This window comes from Bombina bombina, chromosome 10 (genome assembly GCF_027579735.1).
Source record: "Bombina bombina isolate aBomBom1 chromosome 10, aBomBom1.pri, whole genome shotgun sequence".
Classification (NCBI taxonomy): Eukaryota; Metazoa; Chordata; class Amphibia; order Anura; family Bombinatoridae; genus Bombina; species Bombina bombina.
The window spans coordinates 47032279-47054300 of record NC_069508.1 but is presented as its reverse complement, the minus strand read 5'-3'; the positions used below and the strand labels follow the sequence as shown (position 1 = coordinate 47054300).

The 22022-nt window shown below is 41.9% G+C and overlaps 1 protein-coding gene across 1 annotated transcript in view; it reads right to left on the bottom strand.

The window, feature by feature from the left end:
- The window catches only part of LOC128641413 (putative ferric-chelate reductase 1), a 258303-nt gene extending 239330 nt beyond the window's left edge, over window positions 1–18973 (bottom strand). Inside the window, exon 1 of the mRNA XM_053694043.1 lies at window positions 18874–18973. The gene's annotated coding sequence lies outside the window, so the exon portion shown is untranslated. The remainder of the gene's footprint in view (window positions 1–18873) is intronic.
- Between the last annotated feature and the right edge of the window lie 3049 nt (window positions 18974–22022).

Below are 22022 nucleotides of genomic sequence, written 5' to 3'. Positions count from 1 at the left end.
AAGGGAGGAGAGGAGGAAGAGAAGGGAGGGAGAGAAGGGAAGAGAGGAGGAAGAGAAGGGAGGGAGAGAAGGGAGGAGAGGAGGAAGAGAAGGGAGGGAGAGAAGGGAGGAGAGGAGCAAAAGAAGGGAGGGAGAGAGAAGAGGAGGAAGAGAAGGGAGGGAGAGAAGGGAACAGAGGAGAAAGAGAAGGGAGGGAGAGAAGGGAGGAGAGGAGGAAAAGAAGGGAGGGAGAGAAGGGAGCAGAGGAAGAAGAGAATGGAGAGGGAGAGAAGGGAGCAGAGGAGGAAGTGAAGGGAGGGAGAGAAGGGAGGGAGAGAAGTGAGGAGAGGAGGAAAAGAATGGAGGGAGAGAAGGGAGGAGAGAAGGAAGAAAAGGGAGGGAGAGAAGGGAGCAGAGGAGGAAGAAGGGAGGAGAGGAGGAAAAGAAGGGAGGGAGAGAAGGAAGGAGAGGAGGAAAAGAAGGGAGGGAAAGAAGGGAGGAGAGGAGGAAGAGAAGGGAGGGAGAGAAGGGAGGAGAGGAGGAAAGGAAGGGAGGGAGAGAAGGGAGCAGAGGAGGAGAAGGGAGGGAAAGAAGGGAGGGAGAGAAGGGAGTAGAGGAGGGAAAGAAGGGAGGGAGAGAAGGGAGGGAGAGAAGGGAGGAGAGGAGGAAGAGAAGGGGGGGAGAGAAGGGAGGAGAGGAGGAAAGGAAGGGAGGGAGAGAAGGGAGCAGAGGAGGAGGAGAAGGGAGGGAAAGAAGGGAGGGAGAGAAGGGAGGAGAGGAGGGAAAGAAGGGAGGGAGAGAAGGGAGGGAGAGAAGGGAGGAGAGGAGGAAGAGAAGGGAGGGAGAGAAGGGAAGAGAGGAGGAAGAGAAGGGAGGGAGAGAAGGGAGGAGAGGAGGAAGAGAAGGGAGGGAGAGAAGGGAGGAGAGGAGGAAGAGAAGGGAGGGAGAGAAGGGAGGAGAGGAGCAAAAGAAGGGAGGGAGAGAGAAGAGGAGGAAGAGAAGGGAGGGAGAGAAGGGAACAGAGGAGAAAGAGAAGGGAGGGAGAGAAGGGAGGAGAGGAGGAAAAGAAGGGAGGGAGAGAAGGGAGCAGAGGAAGAAGAGAAGGGAGAGGGAGAGAAGGGAGCAGAGGAGGAAGTGAAGGGAGGGAGAGAAGGGAGGGAGAGAAGTGAGGAGAGGAGGAAAAGAAGGGAGGGAGAGAAGGGAGGAGAGGAGGAAGAAAAGGGAGGGAGGGAGAGAAGGGAGCAGAGGAGGTAGAAGGGAGGAGAGGAGGAAAAGAAGGGAGGGAGAGAAGGAAGGAGAGGAGGAAAAGAAGGGAGGGAAAGAAGGGAGGAGAGGAGGAAGAGAAGGGAGGGAGAGAAGGGAGGAGAGGAGGAAAGGAAGGGAGGGAGAGAAGGGAGTAGAGGAGGAGGAGAAGGGAGGGAAAGAAGGGAGGGAGAGAAGGGAGTAGAGGAGGGAAAGAAGGGAGGGAGAGAAGGGAGGGAGAGAAGGGAGGAGAGGAGGAAGAGAAGGGAAGAGAGGAGGAAGAGAAGGGAGGGAGAGAAGGGAGGAGAGGAGGGAGGAGAGGAGGAAGAGAAGGGAGGGAGAGAAGGGAGGAGAGGAGGAAGAGAAGGGAGGGAGAGAAGGGAGGAGAAGAGGAAAAGAAGGGAGGGAGAGAGAAGAGGAGGAAGAGAAGGGAGGGAGAAAAGGGAACAGAGGAGAAAGAGAAGGGAGGGAGAGAAGGGAGGGGAGGAGGAAAAGAAGGGAGGGAGAGAAGGGAGCAGAGGAAGAAGAGAAGGGAGAGAAGGGAGCAGATGAGGAAGTGAAGGGAGGGAGAGAAGGGAGGGAGAGAAGGGAGGAGAGGAGGAAAAGAAGGGAGGGAGAGAAGGGAGGTGAGGAGGAAGAAAAGGGAGGGAGAGAAGGGAGAAGAGGAGGTAGATAAGTGAGGGAGAGAAGGGAGGGAGAGAAGGCAGGAGAGGAGGAAGAAAAGGGAGGGAGAGAAGGGAGGAGATGAGGGAGAGAAGGGAGGAGAGGAGGGAGAGAAGGGAGGAGAGGAGGAAGAGAAGGGAGGGAGAGAAGGGAGGGGGAGAAGGGAGGAGAGGAGGAAAAGAAGGGAGGGATAGAAGGGAGGAGAGGAGGGAGAGAAGGGAGGAGAGGAGGAAAAGAAGGGAGGGAGAGAAGGGAGGAGAGGAGGAAAAGAAGGAATGGAGAGAAGGGAGGAGAGGAAGAATAAAAGGGAGGGAGAGAAGGGAGGGAGAGAAGGGAGGAGAGGAGAAAGAGAAGGGAGGGAGAGGAGAGGAGGAAGAGAAGGGAGGGAGAGAAGGGAGGAGAGGAGGGAGAGAAGGGATGGAGAGAAGGGAGGAGAGGAGGAAGTGAAGGAAGGGAGAGAAGGGAGGAGAGGAGGAAAAGAAAGGAGGGAGAGAAGGGAGGAGAGGAGGAAGAGAAGGGAGGGAGAGAAGGGAGGAGAGGAGGAAAAGAAGGGAGGGAGAGAAGGGAGCAGAGGAGGAAGAGAAGGGAGGGACAGAAGGGGGGAGAGGAGGAAGAGAAGGGAGGGAGAGTTGGGAGGAGAGGAGGAAAAGAAGGGAAGGAGAGAAGGGAGCAGAGGAGGAAGAGAATGGAGGCAGGAGCGGAGGGAGAGAAGGGAGGAGAGGTGGAAGAGAAGGGAGTGAAAGAAGGGAGGAGAGGTGGAAGAGAAGGGAGGGAGAGAAGGGAGGAGAGGAGGAAGAGAAGGCAGGGAGAGAAGGGAGGAGAGGAGGAAGAGAAGGGAGGGAGAGAAGGGAGGAGAGGAGGAAAAGAAGGGAGGGAGAGAAGGGAGGAGAGGAGGAAGAGAAGGGAGGGAGAGAAGGGAGGAGAGGAGGAAGAGAAGGGAGGAGAGGAGGAAAAGAAGGGAGAGAGAGAAGGGAGGAGAGGAGGAAGAGAAGGGAGGGAGAGAAGGGAGGAGAGGAGGAAAAGAAGGGAGGGAGAGAAGGGAGGAGAGGAGGAAGAGAAGGGAGGGAGAGAAGGGATCAGAGGAGGAAGAGAAGGGAGGGAGAGAAGGGGGGAGAGGAGGAAGAGAAGGGAGAGAGAGTTTGGAGGAGAGGAGGAAAAGAAGGGAAGGAGAGAAGGGAGCAAAGGAGGAAGAGAATGGAGAGAGAGAAGGGAGCAGAGGAGGAAGAGAAGGTAGGGAGAGAAGAGAGTAGAGGAGGAAGAGAAGGGAGGGAGAGAAGGGAGGATAGAAGGAAAAGAAGGGAGGGAGAGAAGGGAGGAGAGGAGGAAGAGAAGGGAGGGAGAGAAGGGAGGAGAGGAGGAAAAGAAGGGAGGGAGAGAAGGGAGGAGAGGTGGAAGAGAAGGGAGGGAGACAAGGGATGGAGAGAAAGGAGGGAAAGCATTAACATTGGAAAGAGTGGGGGTGACCAGAGCACTAATTAGAACTAATTAGCACTAATTAGCTGAAGAAGCGCATGTGACATGCGCGAAACATGTCAGATGGTTTAGGCTGCTCCAGCTAAACTACCATTTAAGAGAATAAACTCTATTTGCACTGACTACCAGTCCGGATTTTGTTCTCCTTTTTTCTGCACTAATTAGATAGGTTAACTCCTTGGGTGCCAGGGGAAACAACACCTGATTGGATAAAGATGAGAGCCCCACATTGCACATTATTGAGGGCTATTTTTGTATTTAAACATAGTATATTAGCTATAAATCTGGCAGTAAAATATAGAAAAAAAAGCTAATATAATTTTGTGGAAGAACGCCCTCTCGCTTTATTACACAGATGTACACCACTCAGCTGTTATAGAAAGACCAGGTCCACAAATATAGAGGATGTATTTACCATAACAATACGTGGAAGCATAGACAGGCAGAGGGAAATGGCTCTTTATAAATACCTATATCTATTAGTCTGATCCTCTTAATTTCAGATAGAAATCTTTTCCCAAATGTATTTTGCCTTCTTTAAGCCTTAGCCAATTACTAAATTTATATATACTATTAGATTTAATTGGTCTTAACTTACTAGGTTCTTGAAGTTTTTTGCTTTCCTAAACGTAATTAGTGGGTTCTTTGTCAGACTACCGGAGAGGTAGGGGGCAGATTTCAATATACCCCGATGTTTTTTAAAAAAAAACTTTTGATAGTTAATTCCCTTCATTATATATGATAATGAATTGAATGTTATTATTAGTCTCCTCATTACTGTCATCTCTAATTGACATATTCTTCTTTCTCCCACATAGAGCCTTTCTATTTTTACCAAAAGCATTATCCCTGAACACATTTAGTTAGCCAATCACAAGAGACAAATGTGTGCAGGCACCAATCAGCAGCTAACTTCCACTTGTTAAGGATATGTGCGTATTGTTTTTCAACAAGGTATACCAAGAGAACAAAACATATTTGAAAATGGAAGTTAAATTAAAAGTGACTCTTAAAATGACATGCTCTATCTGAATCTTGTAGGTTTAATTTTGAATTTCCTATCCCTTTAAGTATAAATAATAAAGGATTCACTGGTATATTTCACCTACCCAGGATGTTTTCTATCACTTTTACTCCTTTGGTATGGGGTATACACGTATAAAGAAATGTTACATCACAGACTCTCTAACAATGCCACGTAGTTCAAGTCCTCTGTGTCTGGAACTCCTTGGGAAACCACTGTAATGCTCTCAGTGCTGCCTGTCTCCACCAACCTGGTAAGTGATGTCAAAAAGTGCTGCTCCTATCTTCCCCAAATCTGCCGCCCTAGGCAATGGCCTTGTTGGCCTATGCCATAAAACGTCCTGACATAGATAGAAAGGCAGATAGATAGATAGATAGATAGATAGATAGATAGATAGATACAGTAGATAGATCTGCTCTTTATATTTGGTATTACTTCTGTGCATAGCTGAAAGTATTTTGAAAAAAGAGTTATTTTATATAAGTAGTAATTATTCTGGGTAACAAGCACCATCACTTCTGGTTAGTGGTTACATAACTACATTAATAGCTAGGTCAACATTTTTTCTTAACAAAAGTAGCAACCAAATAGGCACAGTTCCTTTTCTTTTACACTTTGCACGATTTTTTATTATTGAGTGAATTAGGTTAAGCTTTATGATAACAGCCCAAACTGAGTTTCCCTTTATCTTAAAGGGCCATAATACCCAAATGTTTAAACACTTGAAAGTGATGCAGCATAGCTGTAAAAAGCTGACTAGAAAATATCTCCTGAACATCTCTATGTAAAAAAGAAAGATATTTTACATCAAAAGTTCCTCAGTAGCCACCTCCCATTGTAAAGGATTTCTAAGCAGCATTTTAGTGTGTCTGTCCTGGGACATCTGAAGGGATGAGCATCGTGCACTCTCATATTATTTCACCAATCAGGTAAAGGAAGCTTACTATGAAATCTCATGAGAGTTAAGTGAAATCTCATGAGATCACAGTAAAAGAGTTCATGACCTCAGCACTGCTGATGCTGATTGGCTGCTGTTCATTTCTTCATTTTTTAAATTTTTTTTACCTGCAGCTGGGAGCAGTTGAGTATAACTTTTTACACAGAACTTACTCTGCTGAGCTGAGGAGATTGTGAGGTAAAATATCTTCCTTTTTTACATAGAGATGCTCAGGTGATATTTTCCTGTCAGCTTTTTACAGTTATACTGCATCAGTTTCAAGTGATTTAGCATATGAGTATTATGTCCCTTTAAGTTTGATTTCAGGTTACCTGACTATTATCAATGTCACTGATTATTGGAAATATAAACCTCCAGGTCTCTGCCTGTACTTGTCCATTAGATCAGTGATAGCGTTTATTGGATTTCTAGAAGAAACAGACACTGATTGTGGCACTGTTTAAACAATGACTCAGTGTGCTGTATTTATATAACTATTAAAATTAAATTATGGTTAACAGAAGAATGTTAGAATAAAATATCACTTACTGAAAGAGTATGAAGTGAGGATGATGGGAAATGTGAGCTAATCTTACTTCCTTGAATAGATTGTATGGTAATGAAACTTTGTGTACCAGATACATAATACCAGGGTGTAATGTTAAAGGGACAGTCTACTGCAGAATTGTTATTGTTTAAAAAGATAGATAATCCCTTTATTACCCATTCCCCAGTTTTGCATAACCAACAAGGTTATATTAATATACTTTTTACCTCTGTGATTACCTTGTATCTAAGCCTCTGCAGACTGCCCTCTTATTTCAGTTCTTTTGACTGACTTGCATTTTAGCCAATCAGTGCCCTCTCATAAGTAACTCCACGGGCGTGAGCACAATGTTATCTATATGGCACACATGAACTAACACCCTCTAGCTGTGGAAAACACTGTCAAATGCATGAGATAAGAGGGGGCCTTCAAGGGCTTAGAAATTAGCATATGAGCCTACTTAGGTTTAGCTTTCAACAAAGAATACCAAGAGAACAAAGCAAATTTTATGATAAAAGTAAATTGGAAAGTTATTTAAAATTGCATGCCCTATCTAAATCATGAAAGTTTAATTTTGACTTGACTGTCCCTTTAAGTGGTACCACAGTTTTGCTCTTTTCTTCAACCTTTTCTCTGTATGTGGGGGGGGGGGGGGGGGTAAATTGCACTGGGTCCTCTCTTCATTAGGAAACATATAATTATACATATTTGCCTTTTTAAAGTGCATTGAGCGCATTTATTTAATATTAGGTTTATTTAAGGGCATATAATGTGGAATGTGCTTTGTATTTACACATAATACTCTGTAAATTAATTATTTTCTGGACACTAAGGGCGCGATCCGATATACGGCGTAGGTTTCGGCACAAGCGAGGGAACCCGCGCCGCCCGTAGTTTCACCTCGCACATCGGGGTATTACATATACCCCGCTGGCAGCTCCTAAAGTGCCGTAAGTCGGATAAACTAGCGATGTCCAGAAATAAGCGTAACTACAAATTTCTGGAGTCGCCAGTGACTTACGGCACTTTAGAAACTGCCTGCGCCTAAGAAAACTAACTAAAATATTAAATCTCCCGTAACTGTCTAACACGCCTCCCAAAAATAAGCCCGATACGTATACACTTATATCCGCAATCCCCCCTCTCACTCCTAATAATAAATGTATTAACCCCTAGAACGACAACCCCCCACAACGCAATAAGCCTAATTATTAACCCCTAAACCGCCATAGCCCACACCGCAATAAGCCTATCCTAGTATTAACCCCTAAACCGCCATAGCCCACACCACAATAAACCTATCCTAGTATTAACCCCTAAACTGCCGTATCCCACATAGCCTATTAAATCTATTAATCTGGATGTCTTCAAGATGGAGCCGCTCCTCGTCGGATGGAAGAAGATAGAAGATGCTGCTTGGATGAAGCCTTCTGCCGGTCCGGATGTCCTCTTCTGCCCGGATAGGATGAAGACTTCTGCCGGTCTGAGTGTCCTCTTCTGCCCCATCGGATGAAGACTTCTGCCCGGATCGGATGACCACTTGTGCCCGGCTGGGTGAAGATGGCTCAAGGTAGGGTGATCTTCAATGGGGTAGTGTTAGGTTTTTTTAAGGGGAGATTGAGTGGGTTTTAGAGTAGGTGTGTGGGTGGTGGGTTGTAATGTTGGGGGGTGCTATGGCGGTTTAGGGGTTAATAATAGAATAGGTTTATTGCGGTGTGGGCTATGGCGGTTTAGGGGATAATACACTTTATTAGTTATTGTGGTGGGGGATTGCGGTTGACAGGTAGATAGACATTGCGCATGCGTTAGGTGTTAGTTTTTTTTTTGCAGGCATTTTAGGGAGTTATGGTGCTCCCATACTCAGCGCAAGGCCTGCTACGGCTGCATTTTATGGCGAGGTGAAAATGGAGTAAGATTTCTCCATTTTCGCCACGTAAGGCCTTGCGCTGGATATTGGATACCGACTTACGACGCGGTCCCATGTTAGCCTATGGGAGTAAAAATTGCGAGCGACGGGTGAAATATACGTGCCGCATTTAGATGCGGCGCTGTATATAGGATACCAAAAACGCACAAAAACCGGCGTTTCCCGCTTTTGCGGGCGACGCTGCATATCGGATCGGGCCCTAAATTGTTGGTTGCTGGAGCCTAGATTAATTGAATACTTGTCAAGTCTTCAGACATTGCACTGTTTTATGCACTGCTGAACTTGTATCTGTGTGTCATTACTAGACTTTGCTAACGCTTAAAGCTTGTATAGTAACACTCTTAGGTAGTCACGGTACTTACATACAGTGCAGTGCCAGTCTGGCTCACTACATCCATTTTATATAGTCATCTAACTGTACAGGGATCAGATATTTTTCACTTCCAACCTTTGTTTTCCCTCTTTTTTTGTCTGTTACAAATGTAACTTCCTGTGATGTCACATATGCATAATTAATTATGCTAATTAATGTGGCCAACAATTTTTTTCCCAACAAAGGTTGCAACCCTAACGCAGATATAAATGAGTTGCTTGAGTGACCAAACCAATGACTGAGTTATTTTTTTACTATATACAATTAAACATTTTATATCTTTCAAAGTGATTTTGTGTCCCCTTAAAGTATTCTTTGCACGAGCAAACTGGCTGCAAAGATATTCTAAGATGCCTTCAGTAGCTACCTTGTCATTTGCATATTGTCGTCTAGACGTTAAATGAGAACATCTCATGAAATATTTACTAGTTTCACATACATGAAGACTGCAAGCTAAGGAAACAAGGGAATGGAGAGGAGACATGGAATTACCTTGTTTAAGCTACCTGGAAAAATACAGAGATATGGGTGCAACAAGTGAATGACCCTTGTGAAAGGATTTAGTGTGATGTATACAAGGAACAACAGAGTCTCTCCACTAGTAGATCCCAGAATTTATAATGGGGAAAACACCTCTTTAAATGAAGGCAATATGAGAAGACTCCCATTTAAAGGTATTCTAAAGGAATGTGATCACCGAAGCTGCGAAGATATGAGATATGAGCAGATGAATGAGGCAGCCCAGGTTAGACAAACTTCTAACAACGAACATAAGAAATGCTTTCAGATTGACTGTGTTTACCCTTCAAATACATTACAAAAAACAAAAATAGTACCAGGAAACTCTCATTGTACCATTAACACTGGAGATGCTGGAGGCTTTGAACCATATTCTGGGTTAATTGGAGCTAGCTCGATACAATTTCCCAGTACATGTGCGTCTGTATTACATGGGAACCTTAATAGAAAACCACACACTCACTCATCTGTTAGCAACCAAGAAGGTAAGACAACAAATAGTGCACAATCTTGTTCTTATATAGAGATTTATTTATTTTTAACTATATAAAGAACAAAGACTCATTATAGGGGAAGCAATGTTGCATATAATTATTAATATCATTACCACCCAAATACGTAGTCTTTCCTTCTTCTGTAATTAACCCTTTAATTGCAAATATGTGTTTTGATGATACTGATACAAAATGAAACAGCAAAAAACAAATATGTAAGTAAGCTATGCATAAAATATGTCAACCAACACTATTTTCATATATATATATATATATATATATATATATATATATATATATATATATATATATATATATATATATATATATATATATATATATATACAGTATATATATATATATATATATATTTAATAATACTTATTGTATACTTCTTGAATGACTGGGGAAGCAGAAATATTACAAAATATCAAGGGGCATTAAATGTGTAAAACTTATTAAGTTTAGAATTATATACAAAGAAGGCCTCACTACATCACTCTGTATTTCAATTCACCCTTCACAAAGGAAAACTATGCTTCATGTTACTCTATTCTGAACAAAAGATTTGTACAGCCAACCCAAGACGTACACTTCAGCCAATATAGGCCGTGTTAGTGACGATCTGCAAAGGGTCCATGTTTGTTTGCCACCATCATGATTAGGGGGACAAAATCCTTAAGTGCCATTTGTATACAAAACAAGGAAAGAGAAGTGCTAAAAGAAGGAACAGATAGATCTGGCTCTATGGTATGGCGCATTACTAGGCAGTAGCCTTTTTTATTCCACTGCCTTTCAGAAAGGAGACCAATCCTGCAGCAAATGAGACTGCTCTCATTTAAAAAGGTTAGTCAAGCCCAAAAATACCAACCAGTTCACTGTTCCCCTAAAAATGGAGAATTTGCACAACCAAACACATACATTTTTGCCTTTATTGACCTTATTATTAAAAGTGTAGCCATATCCCTCTAAATCGCAGAATTGAAACACATCAGACAATTCTTCTGGACATAAATGATTTGTACAGTTTCATCCCTAGAAGAGCAACTATGTACCTCTATGGTACAGTAGACAAGGGGTCGAAATCTGGTTTCTCCCCATACCCCTAGAGACCCAAAATCCCTAAGGTTCATTTACATACAAAACAAAGAAAGAGAAGCATTAACCTGGGAATGGATACAGGTGTATGAGCTTGTTCTATGGAATGATTATCAGCCATAATGCATCCATTTTTTTTCTTTTGCAAAGGAGAACCTTCCTACAGCATATCAGTTCAGACCCAAAAATATTTTTTCTTTGAATGAAGGATTTGTAAAAGTGTAAAGAATAGAAAGATTTACCTTGAGGAGCTGAGTAGTTGGAGAACCTTGAGCAGGTGTTAGCACACCCTTACAACTTTTCCAGTAAACCCAAGATAGTACAGGTATATTGAAGAATAAGGTAGGCACAGGGGATGAGCCCAATGTGCCACAGAATCCAAAATTAAGTCAGGAGAATCAGAGGTCAGAGGCCAAAAGACAGTGTGGGTCAGCAGAGGTACCAGAAGACAACTCTAGAGGCAAGGTCATAGGAAAAGCCAAGAAATCAGCACTGTAGAACAGGACAGCCAAGCATATATACAAAAAGGTAAGGAAAAACGCAGTGCAAAGATAAGGCCAATGGTCAATACAAGGTAGACAGTCCTCACACAACACCAAAGCGGAAGGAGCAGGCAGGAAGACAAGGTCATTAAAGCAAGCCAAGGTTCAGGTAGCCTTGAATCAGAAGGTAGATCACAACTAGAGACAGATAAGGGAAACAGAAGAACCAGGTACACCTATGAGGGATACTGGGAGACGGAGATACTAGTGACTTATCACCAGAATAAACAAGCACCTTCTGAGAGTCTCCATGGGAATGTATAGGCCTATGAGTGACGTGAGAGGGACATAGGTCAAAACATTCTGATTGGAATTCAGGACTTAGCGCATGCGGGTAAAGGATAGTGCACCTCTGAAGTTAAGCCATGGTAAACCAATCGTCCTGTAGTTGGAGGATAGAGCAGGTTCCATAGCTTCAGGAGAGAAGGATAGCACATCTGGGGTCCGGCCGGTTATCAGCATTTGTGCAGCTGAGCACAACCACCAAGGTAAGTAGAACTTTCAAAAAGTGTCCATCTTCCACAAAAGTCATTTGCATCTGAAAATAGGTAAACAAGATATGCAAATGGGGATGGGTAAAACTGTAGTTGCTTACCCTATAGGGTGATGCCCACCATGGCTCAGTCTCTTTCCTGCAATGTATGAATATGGTACTATCAAGAAGAACAATCAAGCGCCCCAAAAATCAAACCAATCTACTGTGAATGAGGAATTTGTACAACAAACCACTACATGTACATTTTCTTTGCATGGCGGAACTACCACTGGTGCAGCAGGTGTAGTGGCAATAGGGCCCAAGAGCTGAGGGGACCCATAGCAGCCAGTCTATACAGAGGCCTGTGCCTATTTGATTATTATCTGAGTATAGTATTATATATATATATATATATATATACATATATATATATATATATATATATATATATATATTGCTATTGCTTATTACTGAATTACCTTTAGGGGGCAAATACATTTTTTGTACCAGGGACCTCTGTTGAGTAGGTCTGCTACTGCCTATATGGGACTTGTTAGAGAAGGTACAATTACACACCTCCCCATTAGAGGAAACAAAGTCCCTAAAGGCCATTTGCATAAAAAAACAAGAAAATAGAACAGACAGAGCTATAGGAGCTTTCCCTATGGTATGGTACCCCTAAATAAACTGGAAGTATCATGACTGGAATTTTATACCTAGAATGCAAAAGCGATTTTTAATGATGTTGTTTTTTTAGCTTGTGTTATTAATTATTTTGCAAAATGTTGATATTGACCTTTTTATGGTTGAAATTACAGTGACATAGTTGATATTACCGCTGCTCCTTAACTCGTACGGCTCCTCTGAGGCGGTAGACATCAATCCGCCCTATCGCATACGATCGGGTTGATTGACACCCCCTGCTAGAGGCTGATTGGCCCCGAATCTGCAGGGAGCGGCATTGCACAAGCAGTTCACCATAACTGCTTGTGCAATGATAAATGCCGACACCGTATGCTGTCAGCATTTATCGATGTGCGGCGGACATGATCCGCTACAGCAGATCATGTCCGCTCACACTTTGTTAAATCGTCCGCTTAGTCTCCACTTGCACAAACCCGACTCGCACTAAATATGTTTGTGCTTGAGCAAAAGCATTTACTTTCAACTTGTAATATGCACACAAGTTAGTGTGTGCGCAATATTGCTTATAACGACCCACACTAACAATAGCGCAACACTTGTAATCTAGCCCAGTGTAAATTGACAGCAATCTCTGTCCTTTATACTGCAAGGCAAAAGACTATAAAACCCCAAGGTCCTGAATTTAGTATAACAAATAGTAATGTGTTTATATGGCAATGCATATCGGTAATTTATATGAAATAAGAAAGTTGTTGATTAATCTATTGTTGTTATGTTAGGTGACTTGTGGTGTCCCAGATATCTGCCAAATCAAACAAGAGCTGTATTTACACAGGTAAGCTATTAAATCAGAAACTTCATTAAAGGATCATTAAACACTAAACACATGAGAGATAAATTGATTTATTCAAAGCAAAGATTAACCTAAGAATAACATGCAGATGTATTTTTTTAAATTATACTGTATTAGTTGTTTAAATACTGAAAGAAAGAAATGTAACATTTTAGTATCTGTATAGCAATGGGAGCTGCCATGTTGTAACCTAGGTGTCCTTTCCTGCTGGGGCCAATTATAGACTGTTATAAATTTGTCATTAGAGTGTGCAGCCAGTCACTGTATAAAATATAAAAAATTAAACTTTCATGATTCAGATAGGGCATTTCATTTTAAACAACTTTCCAATTTACTTTTATCATCAATTTTGCTTTGTTCTCTTGGTATTCTTTGTTGAAAGCTAAAACCTAGGTAGGTTCATATGCTAATTTCTAAGCCCTTGAAGGCCGCCTCTTATTTCAATGCACTTGACAGTTTTTCACAGCTAGAGGGCATTAGTTCATGTGAGCCATATACATAACATTGTGCTCATGCTAGTGGAGTTACCTAGGAGTCAGCACTTATTGGCTAAAATGCAAGTCTGTAAAAAGAACTGAAATAAGGGGCAGTCTGCAGAGGCTTAGATAAAAGGTGTGACGGACCGCCTGGTACCCCGAATGAGTACCTCCGTCAGAACACTTCCCTTGTCCTGGACATCCCTTTATCCAGAGCAACAGCTCCTGGTATCTCCCTTTGACCGCAGTCTAAAGTTATGGAGGAGAACAGAACTGAGACAACACTCAGTTGTCTGAACACAAAAATTAACACTTTATTGAAAAGCAGCACACATATTTATACACCCTGGCATCAGAGTCACAGAGCTTTAGGTTACACAGGGCATTGGTTAAACAGTAAAGCAAACATATGAACAATACATCAAACCTCTAACAATTGTCTATTCACAGGTAAAACAGATTAACATATTAAGGCCTAGATTTAGAGTTCGGCGGTAGCCGTCAAAACCAGCGTTAGAGGCTCCTAACGCTGGTTTTGGCCGCCCGCTGGTATTTGGAGTCAGTGATTAAAGGGTCTAACGCTCACTTTACAGCCACGACTTTTCCATACCGCAGATCCCCCTACGCCATTTGCGTAGCCTATCTTTTCAATGGGATCTTTCTAACGCTGGTATTTAGAGTCGTTTCTGCAGTGAGCGTTAGAGCTCTAACGACAAGATTCCAGCCGCCTGAAAATAGCAGGAGTTAAGAGCTTTCTGGCTAACGCCGGTTTATAAAGCTCTTAACTACTGTACCCTAAAGTACACTAACACCCATAAACTACCTATGTACCCCTAAACCGAGCTCCCCCCACATCGCCGCCACTCGATTAAAATTTTTAACCCCTAATCTGCCGACCGCCACCTACGTTATACTTATGTACCCCTAATCTGCTGCCCCTAACCCCGCCGACCCCTATATTATATTTATTAACCCCTAACTTGCCCCACACAACGTCGCCGCAAGCTACTTAAAATAATTAACCCCTAATCTTCCGACCGCAAATCGCCGCCACCTACGTTATCCCTATGTACCCCTAATCTTCTGCCCCTAACATCGCCGACCCCTATGTTATATTTATTAACCCCTAATCTGCCCCCCACAACGTCGCCGACACCTGCCTACACTTATTAACCCCTAATCTGCCGAGCGGACCTGAGCGCTACTATAATAAAGTTATTAACCCCTAATCCGCCTCACTAACCCTATCATAAATAGTATTAACCCCTAATCTGCCCTCCCTAACATCGCCGACACCTACCTTCAATTATTAACCCCTAATCTGCCGACCGGAGCTCACCGCTATTCTAATAAATGTATTAACCCCTAAAGCTAAGTCTAACCCTAACACTAACACCCCCCTAAGTTAAATATAATTTTTATCTAACGAAATAAATTAACTCTTATTAAATAAATGATTCCTATTTAAAGCTAAATACTTACCTGTAAAATAAATCCTAATATAGCTACAATATAAATTACATTTATATTATAGCTATTTTAGGATTAATATTTATTTTACAGGTAACTTTGTATTTATTTTAACCAGGTACAATAGCTATTAAATAGTTAAGAACTATTTAATAGTTACCTAGTTAAAATAATTACAAATTTACCTGTAAAATAAATCCTAACCTAAGATATAATTAAACCTAACACTACCCTATCAATAAAATAATTAAATAAACTACCTACAATTACCTACAATTAACCTAACACTACACTATCAATAAATTAATTAAACACAATTGCTACAAATAAATACAATTAAATAAACTATCTAAAGTACAAAAAATAAAAAAGAACTAAGTTACAGAAAAAAAAAAAATATTTACAAACATAAGAAAAATATTACAACAATTTTAAACTAATTACACCTACTCTAAGCCCCCTAATAAAATAACAAAGACCCCCAAAATAAAAAATTCCTTACCCTATTCTAAATTTAAAAAGTTACAAGCTCTTTTACCTTTCCAGCCCTGAACAGGGCCCTTTGCGGGGCATGCCCCAAGAATTTCAGCTCTTTTGCCTGTAAAAAAAAACATACAATACCCCCCCCCCAACATTACAACCCACCACCCACATACCCCTAATCTAACCCAAACCCCCCTTAAATAAACCTAACACTAAGCCCCTGAAGATCATCCTACCTTGTCTTCACCATGCCAGGTTCACCGATCCGTCCTGGCTCCAAGATCTTCATCCAACCCAAGCAGGGGCTAGACATCCACTGAAGAAGTCCAGAAGAGGGTCCAAAGTCTTCCTCCTATCCGGCAAGAAGAGGACATCCGGACCGGCAAACATCTTCTCCAAGCGGCATCTTCTATGTTCTTCCATCCGATGACGACCGGCTCCATCTTGAAGACCTCCAGCGCGGATCCATCCTCTTCTTCCGACGACTAGACGACGAATGACGGTTCCTTTAAGGGACGTCATCCAAGATGGCGTCCCTCGAATTCCGATTGGCTGATAGGATTCTATCAGCCAATCGGAATTAAGGTAGGAATTTTCTGATTGGCTGATGGAATCAGCCAATCAGAATCAAGATCAATCCGATTGGCTGATCCAATCAGCCAATCAGATTGAGCTCGCATTCTATTGGCTGTTCCGATCAGCCAATAGAATGCGAGCTCAATCTGATTGGCTGATTGGATCAGCCAATCGGATTGATCTTGATTCTGATTGGCTGATTCCATCAGCCAATCAGAAAATTCCTACCTTAATTCCGATTGGCTGATAGAATCCTATCAGCCAATCGGAATTCGAGGGACGCCATCTTGGATGACGTCCCTTAAAGGAACCGTCATTCGTCGTCTAGTCGTCGGAAGAAGAGGATGGATCCGCGCTGGAGGTCTTCAAGATGGAGCCGGTCGTCATCGGATGGAAGAACATAGAAGATGCCGCTTGGAGAAGATGTTTGCCGGTCCGGATGTCCTCTTCTTGCCGGATAGGAGGAAGACTTTGGACCCTCTTCTGGACTTCTTCAGTGGATGTCTAGCCCCTGCTTGGGTTGGATGAAGATCTTGGAGCCAGGACGGATCGGTGAACCTGGCATGGTGAAGACAAGGTAGGAAGATCATCAGGGGCTTAGTGTTAGGTTTATTTAAGGGGGGTTTGGGTTAGATTAGGGGTATGTGGGTGGTGGGTTGTAATGTTGGGGGGGGGGGTATTGTATGTTTTTTTTTACAGGCAAAAGAGCTGAAATTCTTGGGGCATGCCCCGCAAAGGGCCCTGTTCAGGGCTGGTAAGGTAAAAGAGCTTGTAACTTTTTAAATTTAGAATAGGGTAAGGAATTTTTTATTTTGGGGGTCTTTGTTATTTTATTAGGGGGCTTAGAGTAGGTGTAATTAGTTTAAAATTGTTGTAATATTTTTCTTATGTTTGTAAATATTTTTTTTTTTTCTGTAACTTAGTTCTTTTTTATTTTTTGTACTTTAGATAGTTTATTTAATTGTATTTATTTGTAGCAATTGTGTTTAATTAATTTATTGATAGTGTAGTGTTAGGTTAATTGTAGGTAATTGTAGGTAGTTTATTTAATTATTTTATTGATAGGGTAGTGTTAGGTTTAATTATATCTTAGGTTAGGATTTATTTTACAGGTAAATTTGTAATTATTTTAACTAGGTAACTATTAAATAGTTCTTAACTATTTAATAGCTATTGTACCTGGTTAAAATAAATACAAAGTTACCTGTAAAATAAATATTAATCCTAAAATAGCTATAATATAAATGTAATTTATATTGTAGCTATATTAGGATTTATTTTACAGGTAAGTATTTAGCTTTAAATAGGAATCATTTATTTAATAAGAGTTAATTTATTTCGTTAGATAAAAATTATATTTAACTTAGGGGGGTGTTAGTGTTAGGGTTAGACTTAGCTTTAGGGGTTAATACATTTATTAGAATAGCGGTGAGCTCCGGTCGGCAGATTAGGGGTTAATAATTGAAGGTAGGTGTCGGCGATGTTAGGGAGGGCAGATTAGGGGTTAATACTATTTATGATAGGGTTAGTGAGGCGGATTAGGGGTTAATAACTTTATTATAGTAGCGCTCAGGTCCGGTCGGCAGATTAGGGGTTAATAAGTGTAGGTAGGTGTCGGCGACGTTGTGGGGGGCAGATTAGGGGTTAATAAATATAACATAGGGGTCGGCGATGTTAGGGCAGCAGATTAGGGGTACATAAGGATAACGTAGGTGGCGGCGGTTTACGGAGCGGCAGATTAGGGGTTAAAAGTGTAATGCAGGGGTCAGCGATAGCGGGGGCGGCAGAATAGGGGTTAATAAGTGTAAGGGTAGGGGTGTTTAGACTCGGGGTACATGTTAGAGTGTTAAGTGCAGACGTAGGAAGGGTTACCGCATAGCAAACAATGGGGCTGCGTTAGGAGCTGAACGCTGCTTTTTTGCAGGTGTTAGGTTTTTTTTCAGCTCAAACAGCCCCATTGTTTCCTATGGGAGAATCGTGCACGAGCACGTTTTTGAGGCCGGCCGCGTCCGTAAGCAACTCTGGTATCGAGAGTTGCATTTGCGGTAAAAATGCTCTACGCTCCTTTTTTGGAGCCTAACGCAGCATTTGTTTGAACTCTCGATACCAGAGTTAAATTTATGGTGCGGCCAGAAAAAAACCCGCGGAGCGTTAACAGCCCTTTTACCGCCGAACTCTAAATCTAGGCCTAAGTTAATTAACTGGGGAGGAAAGTTTACTCAGACAATCTGATTTTGGGCAGTCTAGTTAACATAATCACACAGGAACACAATCAGTTTACCCAGACAGACTCCTGAGACACAATCAGATCTGAAACATAAATAAAATACATCTTATTACAAAATATAAAAACAGCTCTTATTAACTATTAAGTCCTTTATGCCCACTTGGTTTATAGAGACACAATTGCTCCCACAAGGGGCACTCACACCCTGTACCCATCCTGTATTTATGGATACAGGGTGACATGGACATAAGACAGAGTAATGAAAGTACATGGGGTGTCCAGCATATAAAATTCCACATTTCCATGCAGTCTTTGGGTATCCTTAAGCCCATGTACCTCCTGCCCAAAGAATGTTCCATAGCAGGACCTCAGATCTTGGTGACTCACGTCACACAAGGTAATTACAGAGGTAAAAAGTATATTAATATAACAATGTTGGTTATGCAAAACTGGGGAATGAGTAATAAAGGGATTAGCTATCTTTTAAAACAATAACAATTCTGGTGTAGACTGTCCCTTTAAAGGAAAATTAAACCCAAAATAATTATTTTATGATTCAGATAGAGCATACATTTTTAAACAAATTTCTATTTAACTTATAAATTAGATAAAAGCATGAAAGCACAATTAATCCCATAGGGGGCGTTTCCTACCTAATAGTGTAACATCTATCAATAAAACAAATACAAAACAAACAGAAAGTCCATGTCATCCAAAATGAGGGATCTCTCTGTCAAAGGACGGTCAAATCCTGGTGAAAGATGATCTGTAAAAAGGAAACAGAGGCAACACAATGGCCTAGTACCACCAAAACAAAGGGTAATATGAATTATGCAGGTAATGTACTCACAAGCGTGATGCACCCAATGGTAGATGGGGCAGGCTGGAACTTCACAGTAGTCCAGCTCACTGTGTCCAACCGACTGTGATCCAAGGCCAAAAGCTCCTTAGAAAATCTCCCCCGAATACCTATGTAGGGATGAAGAGCAAAACACCTTAGCCCAGTACAGCAAATACAGGGACAAGAAGGTATGGAGTAATTGCACTTACAGAAAGGAAAGCACCTCCAGGTGCAAAAAGGGCAAACTGGGACTTCACAGCCGCCCAGCTGACTGATCTCCATAGCAAGGACTGGATATGCTTAAATCTCCACAAAATAGATGTAGGAAAATCCACCACAGCAGCAAGTGTAAATAAAAACGAAATTTATGCTTACCTGATAAATGTATTTATTTCTTGACACAATGAGTCCACGGATCATCTAATTACTATTGGGATATTCACCTCCTGGTCAGCAGGAGGCGGCAAAGAGCACCACAGCAAAGCTGTTAAATATCACCTCCCTTCTATTCAACCCCAGTCATTCAACCGAAGTAAAGGAGAGAAAGGAAGCAACAAGGTGCAGAGGTCATCAAAAACAGGGCTGGCCGTGGACTCATCGTGTCAAGAAATAAATACATTTATCAGGTAAGCATAAATTTAGTTTTCTTTCTAATGACACAATGAGTCCATGGATCATCTAATTACTATTGGGAATCAATACCCAAGCTAGAGGACACAGATGATAAGGGAGGGACAAGACAGGGAACCTAAACAGAAGGCACCACTGCTTAAAGAACATTTCTCCCAAAGGAAGCCTCAGCCAAGGCAAAAGTATCAAACTTATAGAATTTTGAAAAAGTATGTAGAGAGGACCAAGTTGCAGCCTTGCAAATCTTTTCTACAGAAGCTTTGTTTTTGAATGCCCAGGAAGAGGAAACAGCCCTCGTAGAATGAGCCGTAACCTTCTCAGGAGGCTGCTGTCCAGCAGTTTCATAGGCGATGCTAATTATACTCTTCAGCCACAAAGAAAGTAGCCGTAGCTTTCTGCCCCTTACGTTTCCCAGAGAAAACTACAAACAGAGCAGAAGACTGACGAAAATCCTTAGTCGCCTGTAAATAGAATTTCATTGCACGAACTACATCTAGGTTGTGCAGAAGACATTAATTATGAGAAGAAGGATTAGGACATAAAGAAGGAACAACAATCTCCTGATTAATGTTCCGATCGGAAACTACTTTAGGAAGAAAACCCAATTTAGTATGTAAAACAACCTTATTCAAGTGAAAGATAAGATAGGGAGACTCGTGCTGTAAAGCCGAGAGTTCAGAGACTCTATGAGCAGAAGAAATAGCAACAAGAAACAAAAACCTTCCAAGATAACAACTTAATATCTAAGGAATGCATATGTTCAAAAGGAGCCTGCTGAAGAACCTTAAGAACAAGATTAAGACTCCAGGGAGGAGTAACAGGTTTGAACACAGGCCTGATTCTGATCAAGGCCTGACAGAACAATTGAACATCTGGTACCTCTGTCAGACGTTTATGTAACTAAATAGATAAGGCAGAAATTTGACCTTTCAAGGAGCTTGCTGATAACCCCTTCTCCAAACCCTCTTGGAGAAAAGAGAAAATCCTAGGAATCCGAACTCTACTCCAAGAGTAGCCTTTGGAATTGCACCAATACAGATATTTACTAGGGATGCACCGAAATGAAAATTCTGGACCGAAACCGATACCGAAAATTCAGGATGCCCCTGGCCGAAAACCGAAACGAAACAGAAATTATTTTTTTCTTTTTTTAACTATAGTGTGTGTGTGTAGCTGAGAGAGCTTGTAGGCGGGAAAGCTCCAACAAATGGGCGTGGTCACTTGTACCGTAGGGCGTGATCTGCAGTGAAACAGGTGGAGATCTACAAGGGAGAGCGTGGTTATAGCCAGACGACAATACGAGGTGGACATGCGCTTTGTTTTTGGGTGTAGTTATCCATGCGATAGTCATGGCTGCACCTGATAGTCTCTCCACCTAGTTCCTGGTTTGGGTCTCACACTGACCCGTCAGATTATATGTCCAGAGCCCCAAATGGAGTCTGCCTGTCACCTATCACCAGGACCACCGGACTTAGCTACGACCTTATGTGGAAGGTGGTTATAGAAAGTTACTGTGCTTTTTTGTATGCACTGTCTGGTGGGTGCTAATTTGTGCCAACTGTGTGCGAGCTTGGGGATTATGCATATATAGTGTGCACGCATATTTGCCTCAGGCGAATAGAATGTCTACGCACAAGAGGTTGATGTATGTGCACTGTATATAAGGCTTATACATATTCACTGTGTGTGCTTAGGGCTGTGTCTGATAACATCAAGTGTTTATAAACATGTTACTTATCCTCCTTTGAAAACTGTATTCAGAACTTTGGTTTCCTTAAAAAAAAACAACAAAAAAAAAACAAGGGCACTGCTGGTTTCAAATATCATCATGACATGGTACTTATGTGTGTGCTCTGTGTACCATGCCAGTGCTGTGCTGCTCACCTTTTGCTAAGGATAGACATTTAACTCAATAGAACAGGGGAGGGCTGTACATTTTTAACCATTTTGGTCCTCTTTGTGCCGAAATTTGAATTGCACATTTTCGGCGGCCCAAATTATGATGCATCGCTAATATTATTCTTTATTTAGTTCTGTGTAACAGAATCAGATTTAACCTTTTTTTTTTTTTTACCAATTATCAAAATAAAGTATAGTCCTAGAAAACTATTATTATATTCAAAACAGTAAGTCAAGTAATGAACTCAAACAGCAGCTCTAAGCTGGCATCAAATTTGAAATATGCTACACAATAATTTTACCGAAAATAAAAGGCAAAAAAAACGAAAACCGAAATAACCAAAAATGCAATTTTCGGCCGAAACTTTCTGCGGCCGAAATTTCGGTGCATCCCTAATATTTACGCCAAATCTTATGGTAAATTCTCCTGGTAACAGGCTTGCGAGCCTGAATCATAGTCTCAATGACCTGATCTGAAAAACCACGCTTAGATAAAATTAAGCGTTCAATCTCCAAGCAGTCAGCTTCAGAGAAACTAGATTTGGATTAAGGAAGGGCCCTTGAAGTAGAAGGTCCTTTCTTAGAGGAAGTTTCCAAGGAGGGAGAGATGACATCTCCACAAGGTCTGC